General features: G+C 48.7%; 1 protein-coding gene across 5 annotated transcripts in view; it reads left to right on the plus strand.

The window, feature by feature from the left end:
* LOC146869905 (vesicle-fusing ATPase-like) overlaps positions 1 to 24,436 on the plus strand; it is a 1,998,451-nt gene that overhangs the window by 589,310 nt on the left and 1,384,705 nt on the right. The window contains exon 1 of one of the 5 annotated variants that reach the window (XM_085624092.1): positions 525 to 665. The exons of 3 other annotated variants lie outside the window; for them this stretch is intronic. The gene's annotated coding sequence lies outside the window, so the exon portion shown is untranslated. Of the gene's footprint in view, positions 1 to 524; positions 666 to 24,436 lie in introns of those variants that run through there. One more of the 5 variants, XM_085624091.1, reaches the window with a different exon arrangement.

The following is a 24,436-nucleotide window of genomic DNA, read 5'->3' on the forward strand; positions in this document are numbered from 1 at the left end:
GAAAAATAAGTGCATGATTGAGTGAACGGGACCCTTCTATTCTTGCCTGAGCCATTTGTGCACCTTACTTGCTGACCTGGGGCAGAGGAGCAGGGTTGTTGGGTGCCTGTGGTCTCTCTTGACGCTCGCTTCTGCCGCGGCTGCTGTTATTCCTGGTCGCAGCGCGCGGGGAGCGGAGCTCGTGGACTACAGCCCCCAGAATTCCCGGCTGTGGGCCCGCCACCAATCAACCTGACTTCCGCGCCCGGAGGCGCTAAAAGCGGACAAGCTCCCTCGGTGGAGCGGGACCCTTCTATTCTTGCCTGAGCCATTTGTGCACCTTACTTGCTCACCTGGGGCAGAGGAGCAGGGTTGTTGGGCGCCTGTGGTCTCTCTTGACGCTCGCTTCTGCCGCGGCTGCTGTTATTCCTGGTCGCAGCGTGCGGGGAGCGGAGCTCGTGGACTACAGCCCCCAGAATTCCCGGCTGTGGGCCTGCCCCCAATCAACCTGACTTACGCGCCCGGAGGCGCTAAAAGCGGACAAGCTCCCTCCGGGACGCGGGAGGCGCGCGGACGGCGCCGGGCTAAGCCCGGGCAAAGGGCGGGCCGTCTGTGGCCGTCCGGGGCCAGAGGAGGCCGGGCCACCACCCCTTTGTCTTGGTTTCTTTGGGCTGTAACCCTTGGATGTAAGACTCTACCAGTTCCCCTATTATTGTACTATGATACTGTTGTTATGTTCGTTGTGATTTGCCACACTTTTTTATCCACCAATTGTGTATGTGATAACACTTGCTATATATTAGGTGATTATTGCTTATTGTTGTTGTTATTCTCGTGGTAGCTGCTATTTTATACTATATATACACTACGTTGAACAATGGCAACTTCTTTAAGGTCTGGGAGGAAAATCGCACTAGATAGCGCAGGGGGTACAGTTTCTGGGACCCTAGATCAATTTATTTCCAGAGCTGTTCGTGTCCTCGAACACGAAATTATTCTTACAGAAAAACGATTGTCTCTGGACCTATCGGCAAAGAGGTCCTCCTTGGGCAAAATTATGTCGGTTGCCTCTCCGGAGCCTTTGTCAATTCGGACTGATTCCGACTTGCCACTAAGTACCGTGACTGTGGGTTCTGATATTACTATCCAAAGCACTTCGCTTTCTACCCCTGATAGTATCTCTATCTTTGAGAATAGACCTCCTCTTGTGAAAGGTTGTACTATTCCCCCTGTGCCCCTTGTGGAAATGCCTCGGGTTGTTAACATGGATAAGGAGAGTATGACTCAATCCAAAGTGGTAAAAAGGAAACGTGTGGGTGGGACCAACAAGGGTAGACGCGCTAAAGTGCCTAAACCCTGTATTTCTTCTAAATTAACCCATCCTCTAGTTCATTGCAACACACCTCCAGCTAAACCCAGTCCCTTGTCTACTAAGACTCTGCCCAGCCAGCCCTGTGTTAACCTACTCCCTAATGGCTTCTTGGACACTCTCGAACTATTGTTAAAATCTCTTTTACTTCCTATTCTAGAGAGAGTCAAGCAACTTAGTACTAATTTAGGGAATTTGGAAAACATTGTGCTTGCCAATACTGCCATCTTGGAAAAAACCCTACAGCATTATCCTGGCACTGGGACTTCACTACCTTCCGTTAACATCTCGCAAGATAAGACTGTTCTGATTGGTACCAATCATTCCACGCTGTCTAGTAAATCTCTTAATGGTCCTACAATTTCTCCATCTATAGTGCCTGTGATTGCGGCAGCTCCGGACCGTGTTGGGGAAGATGTCCCCAACCAACCCGCAGTTGTTAGTAATAAGTTGGCAACATTTGATTCTAACTCTGTTCCCACTATAAGAGGGGTCACTGTTCACAAGAGTGGTGGCTCGTCTTCACAACTCCCTTGTATTAATCTACCTCCCGAGTCATCACCATACACGGTAATTCTGGCAGGCGTCCCGGGTATCCCACATGATAAGTTAGAGTCCCATAGCGAGCTTAAGAATAAGGTTATACATTGGCTCAATGGAAACAGACCTCTCCCTCCGAACCTGCGTGCTGAAATCTTGTTTGTACGAAGGGTGAGTTGGCTAGGCACCAAACCCAAGGATGTGGAGGGTGACTGTATTATCATTAATTTTAGGGATCCCAGAGTAGTGAGGCACATATGTTGCCACCCTAATATCCAGTGTTCTAGTAGAATACTTGCTCTTGACCTGTGGTATTTCCATTCTATTACCCCTAGCGGCACACACCATGCCCAGCCACCCAGGTGGGAAAGGGTTTATAGAGGCCAACAAGGTCCACCTAGATTGGATTTTAATCTCCCTCTTTACAATCGTTTTGGTCCATTGAGTGGCTTGGAAGAGATGGATTGACTGGCTAACAACAATATAGGTTCTGTTTGTATAAATACAAACGGGTATGGTAGTACCACCATGGCGGATAATGTATCTGGTTGTCGCTCATTAAGGGGTTCCTTAGGTACGGGTGGTGTTCGGTTAAATACCGTTACTTCTTCATCCCCTGTGCCTTGTACTGCTTTACATTCTCCTCCGATAGATCTTGATCTTCTGGTAGTAACCATCCTACCCCTTTGCCCGTTGATCTAGTGGTAGTTCCGTATGTTAGTGAGGCTAGTCTGGATAAGGCTAATTTCATGTGCTTGGATTGTTGCTATGGGGGGCCAGAGTGCCTAGCTCCCTGCAAGACCGGAAATCATACTGCCCCTCTGGTTCCGCTTTTGGATTTAATATCTGTTGTTAGTGACCATCATCTTTTCTCCTTGGTCTCTTGGAATATAGCGGGCCTTAGGAGCAAAACTTTAATAAATGAGTGGTCTACATGGGTGGACAATTATGATGTCCTGGTTTTTCAGGAAACGTGGGCAGTGGACCCGGTTCACTTTCCTGGCTTTATTAATTTTTATAAAGCAGCAACTAGAGGGTCAAAGGGCAGACCCTCGGGTGGTCTTAGTATTTGGATTAAGCAAACCCTTAAGTGTCGAGCTTCCGAATTGGATGTAGACAGCCCTGATCTTTTAATAGTACAGCTGCACCTCCACGATGGTTCTGACATTATGATTATCAACATTTACAATAGAGGTCAACCAGGAGGGCGCGGTACCAATACCTTTTTACAGCTAGATGGTTATTTGGAAACTGTTAACCCTGGATTTAATATAATAATTGCGGGGGATTTGAACTGCTGTTTCGAGCCTTTTAACATTCCCGGGGATCCACTTACGATGGAAGAGGATGTTCTTTGGAACATTCCTCTTCTTGATCTTCCACCCATCTCGAAATGGACCGAATCAGCCATCCAGTGGATGAGTTTGTGTATGGGGCGTGGCTTCAAGGCAGCAAACGGACGGACTGTCTCTGTTAAAATGGGCAGTGACACCTTTGTTGAGGGTCTTCGACACAGCAGAATTGATTATGCTCTCATCAAAGTGGAGTTCTGGTCTTCCCTTAGAGACATGGTGATTCCAGTTCGCACTGAGAGCGACCATAACCCCCTTGTTTTAAGTTTCTCGTTCTGTGCTGACCATCATAGTAAAGAACCAACTACAATAGCTACAGCTGACGCCCTCCTTACAAATAATCTACGGCGAGTGCGTTGGGATAGGGTAGCAATGGACCTTGGAGCATTAGTTGAAATCAGTACACAAGTAAAGGGTGCTTTGGAAGCATTGCACTCCCTTTCTCACCAAGAAGCCGTCAGCCGGGCGACTACCCAAATTCATGAAACTTTATTTCAGGGCTTAAAAACCTTCTTTTCTAAATCTTGCAAACCCAGGAAACAACTTCAATCTAAGCGTAATCACTGGTATAACAAACTCTGCCGAGACACCTATGATAAATTGAAACTTGCTATAAAATCTAAAAACATTGCCAACATTAGGACAGTGCGGTGTAATTACCGTAAGGCCAAAACCATGGCCAAGAGAGAATGGGATAATGACTATTGGCTAGACCTTTTAGCAGCCAGTAAGCATAAACATTTGACTAAGTTCTGGCACATTGTGAAGTGGGGGAATTCCCCGAATTCGTTGATTCCATCTAACCATGTTCTCCCCGAGTTATGGGTGGAACATTGAGTCCCAGTTCTCTGGTACTGATTTGAAGGCTGAGTCAATACCTCTAATTTCTTGGAATATGTCGGCCATTAAAATTTTTTTGTTTGTCTGCAGTGAAGTTGAGATGGCTTTAAGTAGGATATCTAGTGGTAAAGCCCCGGGCATTGATTGTATCCCTGCAGATCTTTTTAAGTCTGACCAGAGTATTTGGGTACCATACATTGCCTTTTTGGCTACCGCCATAGTTAAGGGGGCGCCTATTCCCAAATCATGGAAAGGTGCCGAGATATTGCCCATCTTTAAGAAGGGTGATCGCTCGAGCCCAGGGAACTATCGTCCGATCAGTCTAATCGACTCGATACAAAAAATCATTGCCAGGATGATTCTGGCAAGAATTCAGTCATGGATTGAGCAAGAGGACATTTTATCGCCCCTACAGGCTGGGTTCAGATCTCGTATCAGCACTATTGATCAGGTTCTCAGGTTCCAATTGATTTTTTGGAAAACGGTCTACTTAGGAGGCGGTACATTATATGCCGCCTTTGTGGACCTTAGATCAGCTTTTGATCTAGTTCCTAGGACTAAACTATGGGGAGTTTTGGATGGGTTAGGGATGCCTGCTGATCTTCTGAATATTGTTATTAGGATGCACGAAGATAATTTTGCACAAGTTAGATGGGGCAACCAAGGGCAGGTCACAGACAGATTTAAAGTATCACGGGATGTCAGACAAGGGTGCGTCTTAGCGCCAACTCTTTTTTTGTTATTTATTAATAGGGTTGTGCAGTATTTTCCTACCATTTCTACAGACGCCCCTTCTCTGGGTGGTAACAAGCTCCCGCTACTTATGTTCGCCGACGACACCCTATTATTGTCTCAGACGCAGATGGGGTTACAGGCGGCTTTGAATAAGTTTGACACCTTCTGTCAAGATCATGACCTGCAAGTAAATGTCTCTAAAACCAAGTATATAGTTTTTAACAAAGGAAGACGTGCGGCTGGTCATGTTACGATGAACAACGAAAAATTTGAACGTACAAACGTTATGACCTACTTGGGGATTGTCCTTGAAAGTAAACTGAGTTGGAAGCCTCAAATTGATATTCTATCTCTTAAGCTTGCTCAGCTTTCAGGGTGCCTGGTAAAAGAACAGCGATTGTCACAGACCAAAAGGATAGGTCCAGCAATAAAGATCTATAACTCCAGGACTACCTCAGCGATCCTTTATGGCGCTGAACTCTGGGGTTTTGCAGACCTATCCTCTCTGGTCAAAGTGCAAAATCAAGCCCCATCAAACCTTTATTATTGGACCTTGGTTGTCATTCAATCGATGACATTGCCCGGTACAAACCATTGGCCTTGTGGAGAAGACTGTGGACTACCCCGGAATTGGCCCTTTATGCCAAGGCTTTCTTGGATGTACGTTCTATCTTTGGCTCTGGGAATATAGCATGGTTTAAGCAAGTCAGATTGCTTTTAGAATCTAGGGGCCTGGGTAACTTGTGGTCTGACCCTGCAGGCAATCCCTTCCCTCCAAAAAAAGTGTTTAAAAGTTTATATTGGTCCCAGTTAACGCAGAGACAGTGCAACCAAACCCTGGCTATGTCTTTGACTGGCAAGTTTCTTGAGTGCAAGACTGATCCATTATTAGAATCTTACGGGGACATCATTAGTAGATCCAGTGACAGGAAACTTTACCATCAGTTTAGGGCTGGCTCTCTTCCCACTAGATCGTTCACCAAAAAATGGAAGGGGGAGACGACCGACTCCTGTCGTTGGTGCGCTGACTGTAGGGACTCGATTGGTCACATATTCTTTGAATGTCCGGCCTATGCAGTACCCCGGTTGAGATGGCTTTTACCCATTTGTCGTAACATGGGCACCAGGGTGGGGCTAGTGGCAATAAGAATATTGAGATACGACACAAGCGAACCTATTGTAATTGCTGTGGCCAAATTTCTCGGATGGGTTTGGATTATTAGGAATAGGATCTAAAAAGTAAATCCTTGTTGTGTTTTTATCTGATTTTATCCTGTTTTATCACTGTAATGATTTTATATCTTTGTATATTATTGGAATCTTTTTATTTTTTTAAATTGTTTTTGTATTGTATTGTCTTTCATGATGAATTTTAATCGAAATAAAGACGAATGAATTGAGTGAACGTAGCAGTGTCTAAATGAATACATACTTTGTGCTTCACGCACCCAATTAGGGCTTCGGGGCGCTTTGGTGATCATGGTTAAAACAGCGGAGGGACTGATTTAGAATTTGGACACTTGAATGAAAGGTGCTTTTTCCGGAACCGTTTTGAATTGCATAAAGGCCCCTTTTCAGAAAGAGTATTCAGTTGGAGCAAAGTACACAATTTTAATTTGTTCAACTCTGCTGTGTGCATAAGTTAATTTATGTGCGTTTGCGTGCAGTTTCATGTGCACGCGCGCAAAATTAAAATAGTGTTGGAAATACAGAAGACATTTTATTTTGTGGCGCATGCTGAGCCTGTGCACGCCCATTATTTCTTACTCTCAAGATGCCAGCAGAGAGCCCTAAAATACATTATATGACGTTTTCAAAACTGTTCCCAACATCGGCTCCTTTGGATAGACCTTACTTGACGCACTGGGGCCACGAGGCTAGATATCGTTGCTCCACCCGTGACCGAGGGTCCTTTCAGATCAGTGCAAATCATTTACCAAAATCCTGTGAATCAGAATTGTAATGCTTTTCTAGACTTTCCATTGGACACTGCCATATTCTAAATGTAATTACGATAAAGTGATTGCGGCACTTCCCACGCCAACCTAGTTGTATTTTCTCTCCTGCGCAAACTAGGCACACGTACCGTGCGAACGCACGTTCGGCATTTTTAGGCATTTAAGCATTGAAAATGCAATAGGTCTCGCCATTAAGTTAAAGCCATTTGCTTTGCTATACAATACCATTAGCAAAGAAAATGGCTTTAACTTAATCAAAGGCGAGACCTATTGCATTTTCAATGCTTGTTTCCGACGTCTGCGCTGCCCGCTTCCCGGTCAGGGCAGCAGCTGCACGAAGGCGATCTCTGCGCTCACTTCTAGTCTTTCATTCTGGTTTCCCAGTTCTGTGCCGGTGCTGCTGTATCCTCGCCTCCCAGGTTCCGCGCCTGGGACCCAAGAGCCAACTGCGTCCGCAGTGCCCCAGAGCTACCTCACTGGAGCCCATTCGCCTCCGTGGGACCAGCCGCCCTGCAGGCCCCAGCTGTAGCAAGGTGACTAGACGGCCGCTCCCACCATCAGATTCACTTCACAAACGGCCCCAGCACACCCGGGACCCTAGTTGGTGGCTGAATTCCAGAGGAACCACAGGATGGTGATGGATGATACAGGGGTTTCAGGGAACCCTAACTGAAGCCGTCTGACTAGCATGCTAGGTGGCACCCCTCCAGTCCACCCCCCCCCCGCCCCAAATAAATGCCAGTTATCTTTACCCTATGCGTTCAGATAGATTATAACACTCTCCGTCATGAGTTATAAATCAGGTACCAAAGCTATTGAATTAGTTTTCGGAGGATCTTCTTTGAGTGACTTAAATTTTAATTCTATTCTATTCAGCATTGTGTCCTTAAGTCGGATGACTAACACAATTTGCCATTCCTTCAGCCTCGATAAAAGTGTTAAAAAAAGGCGCAAGTTCACTTTTGTCTTTTTCTGCTTATTATTTTTTCATTTTTCACCTCTTAGCCGTAATCTCAAGATACCCGCCCTCCTTTGAGCTCTAGGCCCTGACTGAACCTTTTGTCCTATCTTTCTTGCTTTGTGCATGTTGGACCTGGCCCTTTTGGCAGGTTCACCCCTAAACTTTTTGCAATTATCTTGGCCTTTTCCCTATGTAGTGTTAGTAGTTTTAGGCCTCTAGGCACTTTAGCACTGTGTCCCAGTGTAAAGTGCGTGCGCTCTGTGTTACATGTAGTGAGACTGGCCTGCCCTCCCATAGGAATGCATGGGGGATATGTGTGTCCATGGTGGTTCCTGATGTGAGAGGAGTGCAGGGGCGAGTTTGGTATGTGCGAACTCGTGAGAATAAATGCTACACAAGGATGTGCGCGGATTAATTATAACTATAGGAGAAGTGCCACTTCTAGAGGTTGGCATGTCTGTGTGCTGTATTATGTGAATTGCCTGTCTGGAGTTTGAGTGACAGGGCTGGGAAATTCCAGTAGCCAGGGTGAGTCTGCCTGGTGGTGAATGGAGAGATCTGCATGTAGATGGGAGGGAGGAGTTGCACCTGGGACCTGAATAGGGCTGGGCCTTCCCTCCACAATGCTGGCTCCACCCCCGTGGTGCGTCTGATGTCCCTGGCCTGTCCTGTGTATAGAAGAGAGGGTCTGAGCAAAACAAGGTGCTCAAGTGCTCCTGAACCAGTTGTATCTGGTTCCCCCCTTACCTGTGCTGTGTCACAAAGGGAAATGTGTGTATAAAAGAAGGGGCTGTGACCCAAAGAAAATGTTCTTGTTCTTGGACTCGAATCTGCCATGGGCGTGCTGGGGCTCAGGGGAAGGCTTGCCTCCCTGGGCCCTGCCCAGCCCCTGGATGCCTGATGGACTTCTGGGACCTTTGTGGACTTATTCTCTTTGCCCCAGGACCTTTGCATGCTTCTAGCGCCTGGGAGCGCTTTAACTTAATTGGCCCCCTTTGATTTGAGAGGGAGCCTGTGCCTTGTCTCTGCAGCGCTGGGCTGTGATCTTCTGAGGGAATCCCGACGTTGGGATTCCCCCGCATTGTGTCCTGTTGCGGGTGCCCACCCTGCTTAGCACGCTTATTTTTGCTTTAAATAGCAGGAGCCCACCCTGCTTTATATTCTAAATTCGGAGGGAGCCTACCCCTCATTGTGCCATTCTTTTTGCTTTATCAACGAAGCGGGTGCCCACCCCGCGTTCACCGCCGCCGGCCCGACCAAAACCCAGAAGTCAGGCATCCCTACCCGGGACATGGGCGGGGCCTGTGAAGCGGCCGGAAGAGGCCGGTGCGGTTCATTGATGCGGGGCTCCCATGAGGACGGGAGAGCCCCGCGGTAGCAGTCTAAGTCCTGGTGCCCGGGACTTCATGCGCACAAGTCCTGCATGTGCGCATGAAGTCCCGGGCACCAGGAGGGGGCCCGGGTGAAGGGGAGAAGCGGCTGGGAAGGCCGCGACCAAGCAGCATTCCAGGCGGGGCTCCCGTGATGAAGAGGGAGCCCCGCGGCAGCCGCAGTGAGACCGGAGAAGTCGCCAGCCCGCGTGTTGCAGCCCGGTGAGTGAGGGCTGGGCAGGATACATGGCCGGCACCTATCTTCCATGAGTGGACCCGCCGTAGCGGGCCGCTCCAACGTGAGGGTGCCATTATTGTTTTAGAGCCCCGAGTGGCTCCAACGCTTGGGGGAGATATTCATTTACGGAGCCAGTGTGCTCCAAGGGGGCACAGTTGCTTCCTGAGCCTACGTCCTACGTGGCTCCAACGTTTGGCTAATTGTTTTCAGAGCCCTGTGTGGCTCCGACGTGGGGGCCAGTTCTTTTTAGGACATGATTTTGTTTTAGGAGCCAGCCTGCTCCACCGTGGCCATATTTGTTTCAAGGGCCAGAGGGGCCCGTGTTTGCTCCACCATGTCTGCAGATGTTTACAGCGCCAGTGCGCTCCACGTTTTGGTGGCAAGTTCTTTTTCTTGATTGTGGCCTAATTATTTCAGGAGCCAGTGTGCTCCCTGGGACATGTTTATTTTCAGAGCCCGATGGCTCCAACGGTTGGTACATTTATTTCAAGGGCCAGTGAGAGCCCATGCCGCATTTTGACTTTCACAGCTGCCCAGCAAGTAGTGGGCAGCTGCACCGTTTAGGTCTTTCTTTTGCTTTGGGGGACAGGCCTGAGTTAGGAGTGAGATGCACTCCTTTACCCCTGACATTCACAGCTGCGCAGCACATAGTGCCAGCTGCAACGTTTAGGTTTTGCGCAGTGGCGCACCCTTGACCTTCGCTGCTTAGGCAGCAGCCCTGACCTGGTGGACATAGGGCATTTGAGCCCCCTCTCTGAGATGGCCAGTTGGCTAGGGGGGGATGGTTAGATTTATAGGGCGCCAGGCCCTAATGTGATTTATGTTCATGTGATTATGCCTACTGTGAGTAATGATGAGGATGTTGGTGTCCAATGCGTTAGACCTCTAATGTGACTTTTGTGCTAAATATGATGTGGTGCTAGGAAATGTCATGTATGTAGTATGGTTACGCACCCTGTGTTGATACCTCTAAATGTGCGTTATGATTATGAGGTTGGTTTGTATATAATGGTTTATGCTAGTGGATTATTCCCTAAGATGAGTTATGCTTAGGAGGTTATAGTTTAATGTGTTTAGACCTATGAGAGAATTGTGTAAGGTGGTTATGCTGAAGCGGGCGTACAATGCGTTGGCGCCCGATATGAGACTAAGCCTAATGTAGTTGATGCTAAGTGCAGTGATTACCAGTAGTACTGGTTGTGTTCTATGTTTATGCTAATTTCTACATTTACTAAGTTCACTTTGTGATGGTTCTGACAGTGGTCCATGTGACCCTGTCATGTGTACATAATCCCTTGTAGATATTGCCCAGTGCCAGTTGGCACAGTGTATATTGTGTGATTACCATTCTAATGTGTTATGATAATACAAAGGCTATTTTTATATATAACCTTGTGTGGAGTTTCTTTTGTGGTGGGCCTGGGATGGTGTTGCTGCGTGTGTGCGCAAATGCTTCACACATTGCCGCCGGGATGAGCCTGACTGCTCGTGCCAAGCTACCAAGGGGGTGAGCAGGGGTTATCTTTGGCGTGTAACTTCCTTGCCCTGACTAGAGTGGTGGTTTCTGCCTGGCTTAGGCGCACGCCTTAGCCAGCCAGAAATCCCATTTCTAACAGTGCATGAACAAATAGCTTCTTGGTCATGCTCTGAGATGCTGCCTTTGCTGACTCTGGTCGACCCCGTTGTGTAGTTTGTTCTTCTCCCCGTGTGTTGTAGACTACCCTCATGCGTGAGTCGTGACTTGAGATCTGGATTTACCACTATGCTTTCTCATTTCACCTCCTTGTCCTGATGCTGCACACAGGGCAGCACAGTATTTCATTACAGTGACGTGTTTACCTGCTCCGACCTCAACATTGTAGTGCAAGTAGGTTCAGACTGTACTGATCCAAATCTTGAATCTTTGTTCTATAATTTATTCCTCATGTTATTCACTTGAGGGGGGGGGGGGGGGTCAACCTTCAGAGTTGACCCCCACTCTAACCTCTCTTCGGCCTTTTTGTTGTTGTTCTTAAAGGATTCAGTGCTTGCTATAGTTAGTCGTTGAAGGATGCGAGTTTTCCTAAAATGCCTGCTGACCTTTTTGAACTTCTCTCTTCAGGTCTCTGCCCTTTTGTAAAATGGCACTTAAAGTAAATGTTCATTAGAAACTGCATTTTTTTAGTTTGCCCCATAAGAAATGCTGTTGACAATTCAGCGCTTAATGGGCCTAACAATAGGTACTGTATTGACTGCATTAATTGTGCACGTAGGTGCCCTAAGACATGACGTTTTTGTGAAGATCTAGTCCAGTGATGCTAAAAAAAAAAAAAAAAGGACGAATTCATACAAAAAAAGCTCATTCTCTTCAAAGTCCCTGTTCAGTTCACAAGGGTGATGTTTCGGTGTTGTAACTCTGGTAATTTGAGGACAACCTGAGGCTGATTTCTCGCTGAAAGCCTTAAATCGATATTCTTGAAATGGCCAGAAGGGGCATTGTAGTTTTCATTATCAGTCGTATCAATTAAATAGCTGAGAATGTGTGAAATCCATCTTTAATGTCCTGTAAGAAAACGAATCACCATCCTTGCAGAGTTGTTTATATCAGCAATGCTTCTGAACACACTTTTATTTTATTTTTGCATTACTTGGAGAAACAGTCTCAATATGGCTGTATAACTGCGCACTGCAGAGAAGATGCTATAGTAAGGCAACACTTGCCGTCAGTCTGCTCCTGGTGGCCAGGATTCTCTAGCTTAGTCGGCAGGATGGCAGCGCTGTAATGAGAAGTGGCCGTGTGATAGCAATTCCAGTCTCATTCCAGTCTCAATGTGGAGGAGTGGGTCCATCCCAGAAGCTCCGAGTAAAAATGATTTAAAGGATTTGCAAATGCGAGAGCCTCTTTCAAAATGGAGCCCACTTTGTTTTCGTTTATGTTTAATTGTAATGTGTTGGACCTGGGCCTTTCTGCAGGGTTACCTCAGAGTTTTGCCTTCCTTTGCTAAGGCCAATTCTGTTGGCTTTAGGACTCTGCACTTTTTCCCTGCTTATCATTGGTAATGTACTTGTCATGTCCTTTGAAAACATAGTAAAATTGGCGTACACCTGATTGGTACATTTAATTTACTTGAAAGTCCCTAGTATATGGTACTACATGTACCCAGGACCTGTATGTTTAATGCGAATAGTGAGCTGCACCCCTCATTGTGCCACCCACTAATGTAGCCTTTTAAAACATGCTTTAGGCCTGCCACTGTAGCCTGTGGTGCAGTTTTAAAGTGCCCTTGTAACCTGGCAAAATAAATCTTTTGCCAGGCCTAAACCTTCATTTTTAATATGCATAATTCACCCCAAAGTTGGCGGTAAAGGCTCATAGGGCAGGGTACATGGTACTTAAAAAGTAGGATATGTGGACCTTAAGTTTTCATTCTTGCAATGCCTATCTCTCCCATAGACTAACACTGGGTTACCTTATAAACACTTTATAAGTGCTATCTTCAGTTTGAGACCAGATAGACACATACTGTTTCCACTCAAATTAATTATAATTAAAATCCTCTTTAGCAGTAAAGTCTGATTTTAAGTTACTATTCTGAGAATGCGACTGTTCTAATGTAGTCATTTTTCTGTACTTAACCAAATGTGCCTTTCTGCCTATGTCTAAGGTCACATGACTGAGTATGGCCCCCCTGTTGTGGGTTGTTTTTTGCTTCCAGGCATTGAGACAAAGAAGGCCTAGGTTTGATGGGTCTTCCTGACAGGAGTGCTGGGGAGGGGCTGTACCCTGCACTGTTTACACTTCAAAGGACCTGGCCTTCAGTACTCACTAAGGAACCTGTCACCAATCAATCAATAAATCAATCAAAGACATTTATAGAGCGCACTACTCACCCGTAGGGTCTCAAGGCGCTGGGGGGAGGGGGGTGCCGCTACTGCTCGAACAGCCAGGTCTTCAGCTTCTTCCTGAAGGAGAGGTGGTCTTGGGTCAGGCGTAGGTCGGTCGGGAGGGAGTTCCAGGTCTTGGCGGCCAGGTAGGAGAAGGACCTTCCTCCTGTAGTCGCTCTTCGGATGCGGGGGACGGCAGCGAGGGCGTGGTTGGCTGATCGGAGGTGGCGTTTGGGAGCGTAGAAGTTGATTCGGTTGTTGAGGTAGCTCGGGCCTTGGTCGTGTAGGGCTTTGTGTGCGTGGGTGAGGAGGCGGAAGGTGATTCTTTTGTTGACGGGGAGCCAGTGTAGGTCTCTCAGATGTCCGGAGATGTGGCTGGTTCGTGGGATGTCGAGGATGAGTCTGGCTGAGGCGTTCTGGATCCGCTGGAGTCTCTTCTGGAGCTTGGCGGTGGTACCGGCATAGAGGGCGTTGCCGTAGTCCAGTCGGCTAGTGACGAGGGCCTGGGTGACGGTCTTCCTGGTCTCGGTGGGGATCCACCAGAAGATCTTCCGTAGCATGCGTAGGATGTTGAAGCACGCCGAGGAGACGTTGTTGACTTGCCTGGTCATGGAGAGGGAGGAGTCCAGGATGAAGCCCAGGTTGCGTGCGTGGTCTGTCGGTTTGGGTGCGGTGCCCAGGGCGGGAGGCCACCAGGAGTCGTCCCAGGCGGAGGGTGAAGAGCCCAGGATGAGGACCTCCGTCTTGTCTGAGTTCAGTTTCAGGCGGCTGGTCGTCATCCATTCGGCTACCTCTTTCATCCCTTCGTGCAGGTTGGCTCTGGCGGCGGCGGGGTCGTCGGTCAGGGAGAGGATCAGCTGGGTGTCGTCGGCGTAGGAGATTATGCTGAGGTTGTGTTGGCGTGCGATGGCCGCGAGGGGGCTCATGTAGACGTTGAAGAGGTCTGCTCTTAGCTTTTTCACACTAGACGGTTTGGAGCCACACAAATGCTGTCACCAGGTATAAAAGTTGGAACATCAGACCTATCATCAGAATACTTCTTGACTTCTTGAAGATTGAAGGACTGTGTGAGAAAGAGGAACTGCCGTGCTGCGTGAACAAAGAAGATTGGACCTGCTTGCATTGAACCCAAGCTTTCCAAAGTGACTCCAAGGGTAAGTTGGCCGACTTCCTGTTAGAGCTACAGAAATACAACATGCTTCCAGAGTCATTACTGAAACTGCCCAGCTGACCAGCACTGGCCGGACCTGCCTGAGCCCTGCTGCTGTCCTGTGCTGGAGTGATTCCTGATCCCCAGGAGGTGCCCTCGAGGTCCTGAACACTTTGCTGGTATCAGTGGGAACTTCTGAAGAAAAGGTGAAGATACAGAAGGTTTGAGTTCCTCACAACCAAAAAGTAAACTCTTCATGGCAAGAATCAACCACCCGTTACTACTGCCAATGAGATGCTCCAGAGGGACCTGCTTTTCGTGCCAACTGTCACTTTTCACAACCAGCAACTCTGGACCTGCACTTTGCGCGACAGCAACAATCAGAAAGGTGAAGCTTCAGCGCTCACTGACTTTCAGCATCGGCGATGCTCGACCTGCTCCTTACTCTGACAGTGATCTCCTTGGGTCCCCGCCAATGCACATGGAACTCTTTGCACGTACTTTGAGAAGGTAACTCTCCAGCAAACTAACCTGGTCGTTGTCCGACCCATGCTCCATTGCGGTTGGCCTGAACTTGTGACTTTATCCTGGTCCAGCGTGACCAGATCACAGTGAGTGGTGCTTTGTGCTTCTTGATGCGATTTTCACCTAAAACTTAAAAAACTTTTATCCCCAGTTCTACTAATTTATTTTGGTGTCATTTTATTTATCAATTTTAACTTATTTTTTTAAATTGGTTTGAGATTTTTCTGTTGTGTTTTCACTTTATTTCTGTTTTGAGTGCTGCATAAATACTTCACACATTGGTTTTAACTTAATCCTGGCTTTTTTGTGCCAAGGTACTAGAAGTTTAAGCACAGGTTTATTTCGTAACTTTTGTGGTTCACTCTGGCAAGGATTGTGTTTGTTTGAGTGGGGCTTACACCCATCTCAACTAATTACCCAGTTTCTTACATCGCAAAGCACTAATGTTACACTGTTTAAAGTGTTATGCAAACAAAACAAAGGGACCCAGCCTTACTTGTGTGGAGAATTTTTGTTCCTTCACTTGGGAAAAACAAAGTTTTTCGTAAAACCCTCACCCACCAGGGTTACCCCTTGGTGGCATGCTTCATGATAGGGTCCTTCCCGTTCCGCTGAGGAACGGGGCGTGCTGCGACCTGAGGAACTACGCGGGAGCACTGAATATTATGACTATGTGAGGCAGGTGATTCTGCTGGGGAGGAGTGAGGTAACACCTGACTAGTGGGTAATGCTACTGTATTCTGACTTCTAGTCGGTATGATTAAAAACAGGGGGAAAAATTAGTAATCCTGGAATTAAGGTTCCCAAAGCCTAATGGTCGACATGTTTCTAGCTTACCACTTTCGGCTATTCGGCTGATCAAGTTCACAGAGTGGAAAAAAGAAAACTCTAAATAAACTGATAACTAGACTAAAAAGCATTGGTGGTGACCATGAATTAAATGATCTGAAAATAGGATGTGGGAATGAATGGTCTGTATCTACTTCAAATGAAACATTACAAAATAACTGGAAGAGACCCGTTTTTAATATGAGAAGGAATTCATTTTGCATCCCTAAGCTTTTACTATGAAAGGGACAGAAGGAGAGCTACCCAAAGTAGAAAGGGAAGACAAATGTGTGTGTAAAGTACAATTAACCTAGGAAGAAAACATGAGAAACTCGGTTCTAGTAGGATTTACTTGTATAAAGTGATATGACAATAAGAGAGCAGTGAGGCCTGGAGTTTCCAGAATCTCTCTATGGAGATGAAACGAGACTGGTGACGAAGAAAGGAAAAGAGGGCAATGGGGACCGAGCTTTAATGGTCCCTCTGGGAATTTCCATTAGAGGACATGCAGTGATGGAGGAACCCCAAACACTGAAGATGTGGAGTGAGCAACAGCTTTGCAAGGTATTTTGGTGAGAGTGACTGGAGCTGTCCCTGGGGGAAAGCGTAGAAGGAGACATTTCTGCCTCCCAAAGCCTTAAATCTCTGCACATATGCTGCAATTCATTCAACTCGACGAGGAACCAGAGTGCTAACCCATCCCTCCAGTGGTGCTCGCCATGGAGGTAGAGAGCCTTGAAGCCTGCATCGTTGGATCAGTTAGGGTCATGTGGAGAAATCAAATTGAAGAACTGTAGGAGGCACATAAATGCCCTATGTGGGTCTAATTCGAGTACTCACTACCTGACCCAGTTCTATCCGGATGGATATTTTGAGATTGAGTACAGTTTAGCGTCCTAGGCAGTATGTGAATGTTGAGTAGGTGTTAAAAACCATTTCAGTCTAGTCCATCCAAACTCAGTAGAATGGAAAGAAAAGGGAGGTGGATACTTGCGACCCAAATTTCTTTACCTCTCTACGTTTTATGAATCTTTTCTGTTTCATTAGAATTACCTGGAAAAAAATAACAACCTGGAGGTCGGCTAACAAAGAAACAATTACTGTTGTCTTACCCGCCTCCCCTTCCCCGCCGTACACACAGTACCTGTGATGAGATGTCTCAGTCGCCTGCTAAATGCAGGCAAGTGATTCTACTAGTCTCCTCACCTCTGCTCGTAGTCCTCTGTCGGACTGGTCCTCTATGGTGCCCTCAGGAAGGGGGTGGGGGCCTGTTGCCGATCACCACGATGACTGCTAGCTCAATCCACGGGAGCGACGAGGAAGTCCCCACACTCCTAAAGCCCCACTATGAGCGAGCCGTATTCAAAGAAATGCTCGCCTACAGGGGAACCCACGGAGATGTGGGGTGGTAAGGTAGAGGCAGCTGTGTGGAACCCCAAGTTGATCGGTGGCCACAGGAACAGAATGGGACAATCTACAGAAAGAACAAGCAAGATACCATTAATCAAGTGGCCCCCCTCCCCTAGCATAGAATATAAAGGAGACTTGCAATTGCTAACAATATGAATGACACACAACACAATGTCTCTTACCAACTGAACATCTCCTTATTCGAGAAGAATATCTGCATGACTCAGCAAGATGACAGGTATCATGCTACAGGCCACAGCGTCCCAAAATATGGCAGGTTTCATTCAGCAAAGGTAACAATCTGTGACTGAAACAGTTACCTCGGGTATAACAGGCTTTTATGTGGATAACTGTTTTATCTCTCAGCAGTGGGGAAGGGTACAAGGGAATATGGGAGAATCCTGAAGTGTCCAAAGCAGCGTGAAAACTATACGTCTAACTACACTCCCAGGGCTTCTAGTAGCGCGGCCGCGCAAAACTACTTCTAAAACTACGGGAAGATTCAGAAGTGTGGAAACAATGTAACTTGTGAAAGTAATCAAGAGGGGAAGCGTTCACGTAAGGATTCAAAGGTTACAAACTGGCACTCAGGTAGTATTGGGGAAAGGCAACAGAACGACTCCGTTCTTAACTACAAGACCCGCAATGCATTGCCGAGAAATACAATACACGGGACGGAAGAGAGAGAGTCAATGCAGAGCAGAATACTGCTAACGATACTCGCGGTATGAAGAAAACTCAACTCACCGTGTCTTTTATACCAGCACTAAATACTCCTACACTTCTCTCTCATAAAAAATAAAGGGAGCGCCTCAAAAGCCTCTAAATCAACACAAACTTTCGGGCAAAGCTCAGAGGACTTAAACAGGAAACACCGTTTGGTCCGCTAGCGTAGACCTCAGCCTAACGGACACAGCAAACGCTCAGACAGGAAACAGAGGGGCGTGCACCAGGGTTCAGAACTCCGAAAGCCAAGCACCGGATTCGAGTCCAACCAGGGTTTATATAGGAGGTAACTTGTGAAGACTCCACCTCCTTAAGGGACCGTGTAAAAAGTGTGTCACCATAAGGCAAGCAAGCAATTCTCTATGCTACAGTAGCAACCCCAGTAACGAGTGCACAAGGCGTCTGACCCCTAACAGGGACAATAGAATCAAATGTAACAACTTAAGTTACTTGGAGCACATCAGTTTGTTGAATTCCAGTGTCCGTCATATGAAGGGGGGCCACAGCTCCTGGTAGGAGTCTAGTTTACGTTCCACTGTTGGTGTGAACCGCTCCATCCCCAGGATATGTCACACGATGTGTAGGCTGGGATTTTGTCTGTTCCTCAACAAGAAAGAATCCACTGGTATGCCGCACCTAAAGCTAGGGCCGTTTGTTTGCCCCTGAGAGATTTAGAGGGCATGTGAGAGTCTTAGGCAGCCCCAGGAGCACAAAGCAGGGTAACTGGGTATCAAAGACAGTGTCTGTGTCCCCAAGGACCATATCCATATGTGAGTGCCAGCATGTAATATTGGGTATCCCCAGGCCTCCTTCAGACACAGGGGTGTAAGTGAGATGGCCTGCCATATGAGGCAGTTTCAGATTCCATCCAACATTTTTAATCATCTTTTACAAGGTTTGCAGTGTGTTACAGGGTGATGTTATGGGTAAGGATTTGGAAGGTAAATAGAATTTTGGGCATGAAGGTCATTTTAATAGCTGCAATGCGGCCCATTCACGAAAGCTGGTGATGCTGCCACGACCAGATTTCACTTGCCAAACTAATCTGGTGTTAACCTCCGCCATCGTGGCTGCAGAGAGAGTGAGCTGTATTCCTAGATAAGGAAGGGGTTCATGGACCATGGAATCGGGTCTTCATTTGGCTCTGGTGAGATTGTGTCACCATGATATTCATTATGCGGGACTTAGAGGGGTTACTTTAAATCCACAGAAGTCTCCAAAACCCTCCAGTTCCTGGACTAGCTCAGATAAAGAGTTAAGTAGTTTAGATAGGGTCACAATCAAGTCGTCTGCATAGAGGCTAATTGTGTGGGTGCCCCCCTATGCCCTACAAAGTTTACCCCCGTGGTATGCAGAGGTGGGTGGATGCTCTGCGACAGGGGTCTATGTATGAAGTGAAGAGGATTGGGGACATGGGGCATCTGTGGCGTGTCCCCCTGCGTATAGGAAAGGACTGTGAAGCCACTCCATACACTCTTACCGAGGCCCGTGGTAAGTTGTATCCCCAAAACACCCAGTGTCAGAACCTCTCTTGAATCCAAAGTGCTTCAAGGTACCCAGGAGCTATGGCCCGTGAGAACAGTAAAGCCTCCCGCTGGGATCTCTTGACCCGGACAATGAGGTGTTAAATGTGTTTGGTGTTGTCCTTGCTGTTCCTATTTGGGATAAAAATCCCCTGGTCAGGGTCAATGAGATACGGCATGTAGGCATTGAGTATGTGGGCCAATACACTAGTGAATAGTTTTGCCTAGTCTGGTGTAGTTGACCCTTCCACCGGAAGATTAGGCGGAATGGGTGTCCCCAACCGTTGAAGATTCCTTTGCGCCGTAGACAATTCGTGATGGGACGGAGGTCCCCTCATCATAGTAGGGTAGTCATGGAGAGGTCCTGGAACAGTGCCACAGATTTGGAGCGGCTGGTTGTCTCATGCTTTATTGAGGATCTCCTCCTTCAATTGGAAGTTGTGGACGCAATTCAAAATGTCTGGGCCTCTACTGTTGTTTCCTCCTGTGTGGCCTGCTATGTGAACTCTATCCCGTTGGATGTGCCTGTGGAGTCTGGCCCTAGAACATGTCGGAACAGGCCCCCACATAGCCCGTGTCTGAGTGTGTGGCACCCCACGGATTTTGATGTTGCAGCAGGAGCGATTCTGCGGGTCCGCGGCATGTACCTGTAGGTCCGCCTGCCTCTCATGTAGGCACATTACCTCCTGCTGTAAGTGTTCAAGCTCCTCAGCCCTTACCATCCTCCAGCTTGGGGACTCAGTCCACCAGGGTGCTCGGGTCTCGTCCTACCGCCCTTGATTTCTGATGACAAGTCACATTTCACTGACTGACTAGAACAGGGACTCCAGAAACGCCCTTGTGAGAGGGACCTGATCTTTGCTGGGGTCTACATGCAGCCGACTCCTTTGTGATGGGTCACCTTTCACTGTATTGGTAGATCTTGTCAGCATGTCTCTGACATTTTGATCTTTTTTGCTCTTGCTGGAAGCCATTCCACTGGGGTTTCTTGAGGTATTTGTGCTCTGCTTCTTGAACTAGGTGTAGGGGAGTGTTTTGAGGTAAGTAGCTGCAGGCCAGCCCCAGCTGTTCACCCAGTGACCGTGATGGGCTATTACTCCCGATGTTAGGGGCCCAATGCAATCAATCAATCAAAAATCTTTATTCGTGGGGCGTGGCTTGCCGCCGTGCAATATGGCCGCAGCCTAAGGGAGCTCCGTGACTGCCGAGAGGTTCCTTCAACTATCCGACCATCAATCCGTAAGGAGATTCCCCCAGCACGCTGATACAGCGAACGGAAGGTGTCTGGCCCCTGGGGAGCGACTTTCCCGCAACGTTCCCGGAGGCCTGGATGCGCGTCCACAGCAGCGGCCTAGAGTACAGGGTACGCCCAGTAAAGTGACTCCTGGGCGGCGGCGGGGCCCTGGGCGGCGGGCGGCCCTGCATCTGGCATAAGGCGGAGGACGTCCGGAGTCCGGGGTGCACGATTCGGAAGCAGATTGCGCCGCTGTGCGGCGACAGTGGGGGGGAGACGCCCGAGGCCTGGAGGCACGCCGGCAGTGGCGGCCCAGAGTGTAGCGCCGACCAGGGGAGGAGACGACTGGACTGTGGCACCCCCCCCACCCTCCTCTTCCGTACGGAGGATTAAGACTGTGTACAGTAGGCTCCGGGGAGGGCCTCTCGCGATCCTGGAGGCCTCGGTCTGGGGATGCATAGGGGTTAAAGTGGCGGCGCTACAAGCCTCGCACCACAGCTCCCACAATCACAGCCACCGGCGAGGGGAAAGATCGAGCAGAGATGGTGGACAGGGCAGCCCCCCTCCCGACCTGGACAACCCTTGGAGGCGAAGACTGACCGGACCAGGGCAATGTGATGGGCACATAGGCGTTCGGTAGACGTCCCGGGAGGTCACCTTCCCGCATTCCCACCTGACCGGACGACGTGCAGGCGAAATCAGCGCCAGGCCCAGCACATAACAGACATCAGGGAAGAAGTTAAAGGCTGCACGATACGACCCCTCAAGGGCCCCTCCAGACGCAACGGTGACACCACATACCCTCCTCGCCTAAGGGGAAGGCGTCCCCGCAAAAGCAGGAAAACCGACAGGCCGAGCGCGGAGTCTATCCGTGCGGCAGGCGGCGGCGACTACTGCGCCATTTCTGAAGTGGGCAATTAAGGCCCCGCAAAGAATCGCAATGGGGAGTAAGGGTTAGCGTGCGCCGCTACAGGTGAAACTGGACAAATTCGCCTATTCCAAAGACACTCCGGCGATACCCGAAAAAACAGCCGCTAAGGGGCGAAGTAACACTGCAGGACATTATGGCCGCACTCACGAACGTGCAAACAACGGTAGGGTCAATTTCTACAGATGTTTCATTTTTACGCGCAGATTTCCACAAAGTGGCCGCTAGGGTGAAGGAAGTGGAGGACATAACGTCCTCTCTGGTCGAAGACACCACCACCCTGCAACAGAAGGTAAAACAACTAGAGGCCAAAAATAAGACTATGGCGGAGAGGCTGGATGACCAGGAGAGGCGCACCCGGTGCAACAATGTCAGAATTACGGGTGTGCCGGAGAGTGAAGGGGGACCAGCGATGGACTTGTACATAGAGGAGCTAATCAAGACACGACTCCAGCCGAGGGGACTATCGAAATTGTTCTCTGTCGAAAGGGCGCATAGAGTCCCAGGAGGGAAACCTAAACCGGGGCTCCCCCCACGACCGGTGTTAGCGCGCATCTTCAACTTCCGGGACCGCGACGCCATTTTGCAGACGGCGCGGGTGGCCCCGCCATTGCGCATCATGAACTCAGTAATCTCCTTTTTCCCGGACTACACGGCGGCAGTCACCAAGAGAAGGCGGAATTTCTTAGAGGTGAAAAAGGAACTGCGAAGCAGAGAAATCACTTATTCGATGTTATTTCCAGCAAAATTACGAGTTGTGGCAGGGGGCAAAACCTGGTTCTTTGAGACACCGGAGGAGGCCTATGAATGGCTGGAGGGTTGGAGACAAGTGGGCCGTACAGATAGAGCAGCGAGCCAACAGCAACAACGTTCACCGAGGGTCCACTCCTCCAGCGAAACGAACGGTGGAGAATCCAGAACCGCCACACAAGGAGAGGCTGAAAAATGAGGTCAAGAATCCCGCAGAAAGAAACGACGACTCCACAACCGCAGGACAGGCTGATAGTTTCCGGCTGACCCTGCAGCGTAGAAAGGTGGACTGACTCGGCCAGACGGTGTCGGCTGGCGCCAGGCTACTTTAAAAACTCTGCAGGGGCCGACGTTGATACTACCAAGTACAATATCATACTCAGTGAGTTGGGGTCAATGGGGAACCCCGGGGAACGTCTCGGACTTCATCTCTCGCACGCAAGTACTGTTTAAGGGGTTGAAGCACTCTGCAATGTTGGGGGGTGGGTAGTTGGGAATCCGTCATGCAGGGGAGCAGGGAGGGGGGAGGATGGAGGGGCATGGTTTAAGTTGTGGTTTATTGTTGCACAGGTAGTTTCAAAACAGTATTCACAGCTGAAGCAAGTAGTCACTGGAGGGGGGGCCGATCGAACCTACAAGGACACAAAGGTTCCACTGTCGATGGACGGCTCACAGATGTTAGGATCCAGAATACACGGCCCCTCCCAGTCTCAACCCTCCGACACGCACACATTGGGGGCCCCTCTAATGGTGATGTCCTGGAATGTGAATGGCCTGGGTAACAAAATAAAGAGGGGATTAGTGCTACAATATCTCAAAAGGCATGCCCCATCCGTAGTCCTAATTCAGGAACCCCATCTGGTCGGTACGGCAACCAAGGCGTTGGACAGATGGGGATTTCATATGGCGGTCCATGCCGAGTTCACATCGGGTTCAAGAGGTGTTGGGATCCTATTGAAGAAAAGCTGCCCGTTAATAATAACAGGGACCTGTACGGACGATCAAGGGCGTTTTGCGGCACTATCCTGCCAGTGGGAGGGACGGCAGTACAATATCGTGACAGTCTACATTCCCCCAGCACTTCATGGCCTCGCCTTTCCTGCCCTAGGTAAATTCCTGTTGGCACTTCCTCCCGGGGAATTTATTATGGGAGGTGACTTCAACGCAACAGTAGACGCTGCCATCGACAGATACCCACACAGAGATCAGGGGACTGCTTCATCTCCCCTCAGGGAATTCTTAGACGCAGTGGGGCTGGTAGATGTATGGCGCACGAGACATCCGGAAACATGACAATACACCTTCCACTCGGGGGTACATGATAGCCTATCACGTATTGATTATATATTTACCTCCCCGGCCAGTGTAGAGGGAATAAGTGACATTGAACATCTTCCAAGGGGTATCTCCGACCATGGGCCCATCCGTATGTCCTATGTGTCTCATCTCAAGGGACGGAGCCGCATATATCCAATATACCCAGGATACCTTAGTCCCCAGGATTTGGAAAACTCTCCACAAGACCTCTAAACGCTATTTCACAAACAACACCCACTCAGTGGCCTCACTGGTCATCCTATGGGAAGCCTACAAAACAGTCCTCCGGGGGCAGGCCATTTCAGTGATCACTGCCCACAAGCGGGAACAAAATCGTCAGATTGAGGAGCTGGAGCAGGCAGTTAACCTAGCCGAGAGCATACATGCGACAGATCCCACTGACCATACGACCCACTCCCTTCGACTGGCGCAACAAGCCTACGGTGAATTCCTACTGGAACGCACTAAGGGGAATATTGCAAAAACGCAACACAAAGTATATGAGGTCGGGGACAAGGCGGGCAGATTGCTGGCCTGGCTGGACAGGAAAGAAAGGGCCAGTCGTTATGTGGCGCAGATTACTCTTCCCTCGGGAGAGGTGTTGAAGGACCCTACTGACATAGTTACAGCATTCGCGCACCACTTTGAAGCAGTATACTCCCCCGTAGCAACGACCTCTGAAACGGACTGCATAGCGTATATCAAAGACATACCTATGCCAAAATTGGCACCGCACGATACTCAGGCGCTGGAGACAGGTCTCTCACTGAAGGAGATCAATGCCGCCATAAAAGGGCTGCAGTCCGGGAAAGCCATGGGTCCCAACGGGATCCCAATAG

This window comes from Triturus cristatus, chromosome 1_1 (genome assembly GCF_964204655.1).
Source record: "Triturus cristatus chromosome 1_1, aTriCri1.1, whole genome shotgun sequence".
Taxonomy (NCBI): Eukaryota; Metazoa; Chordata; class Amphibia; order Caudata; family Salamandridae; genus Triturus; species Triturus cristatus.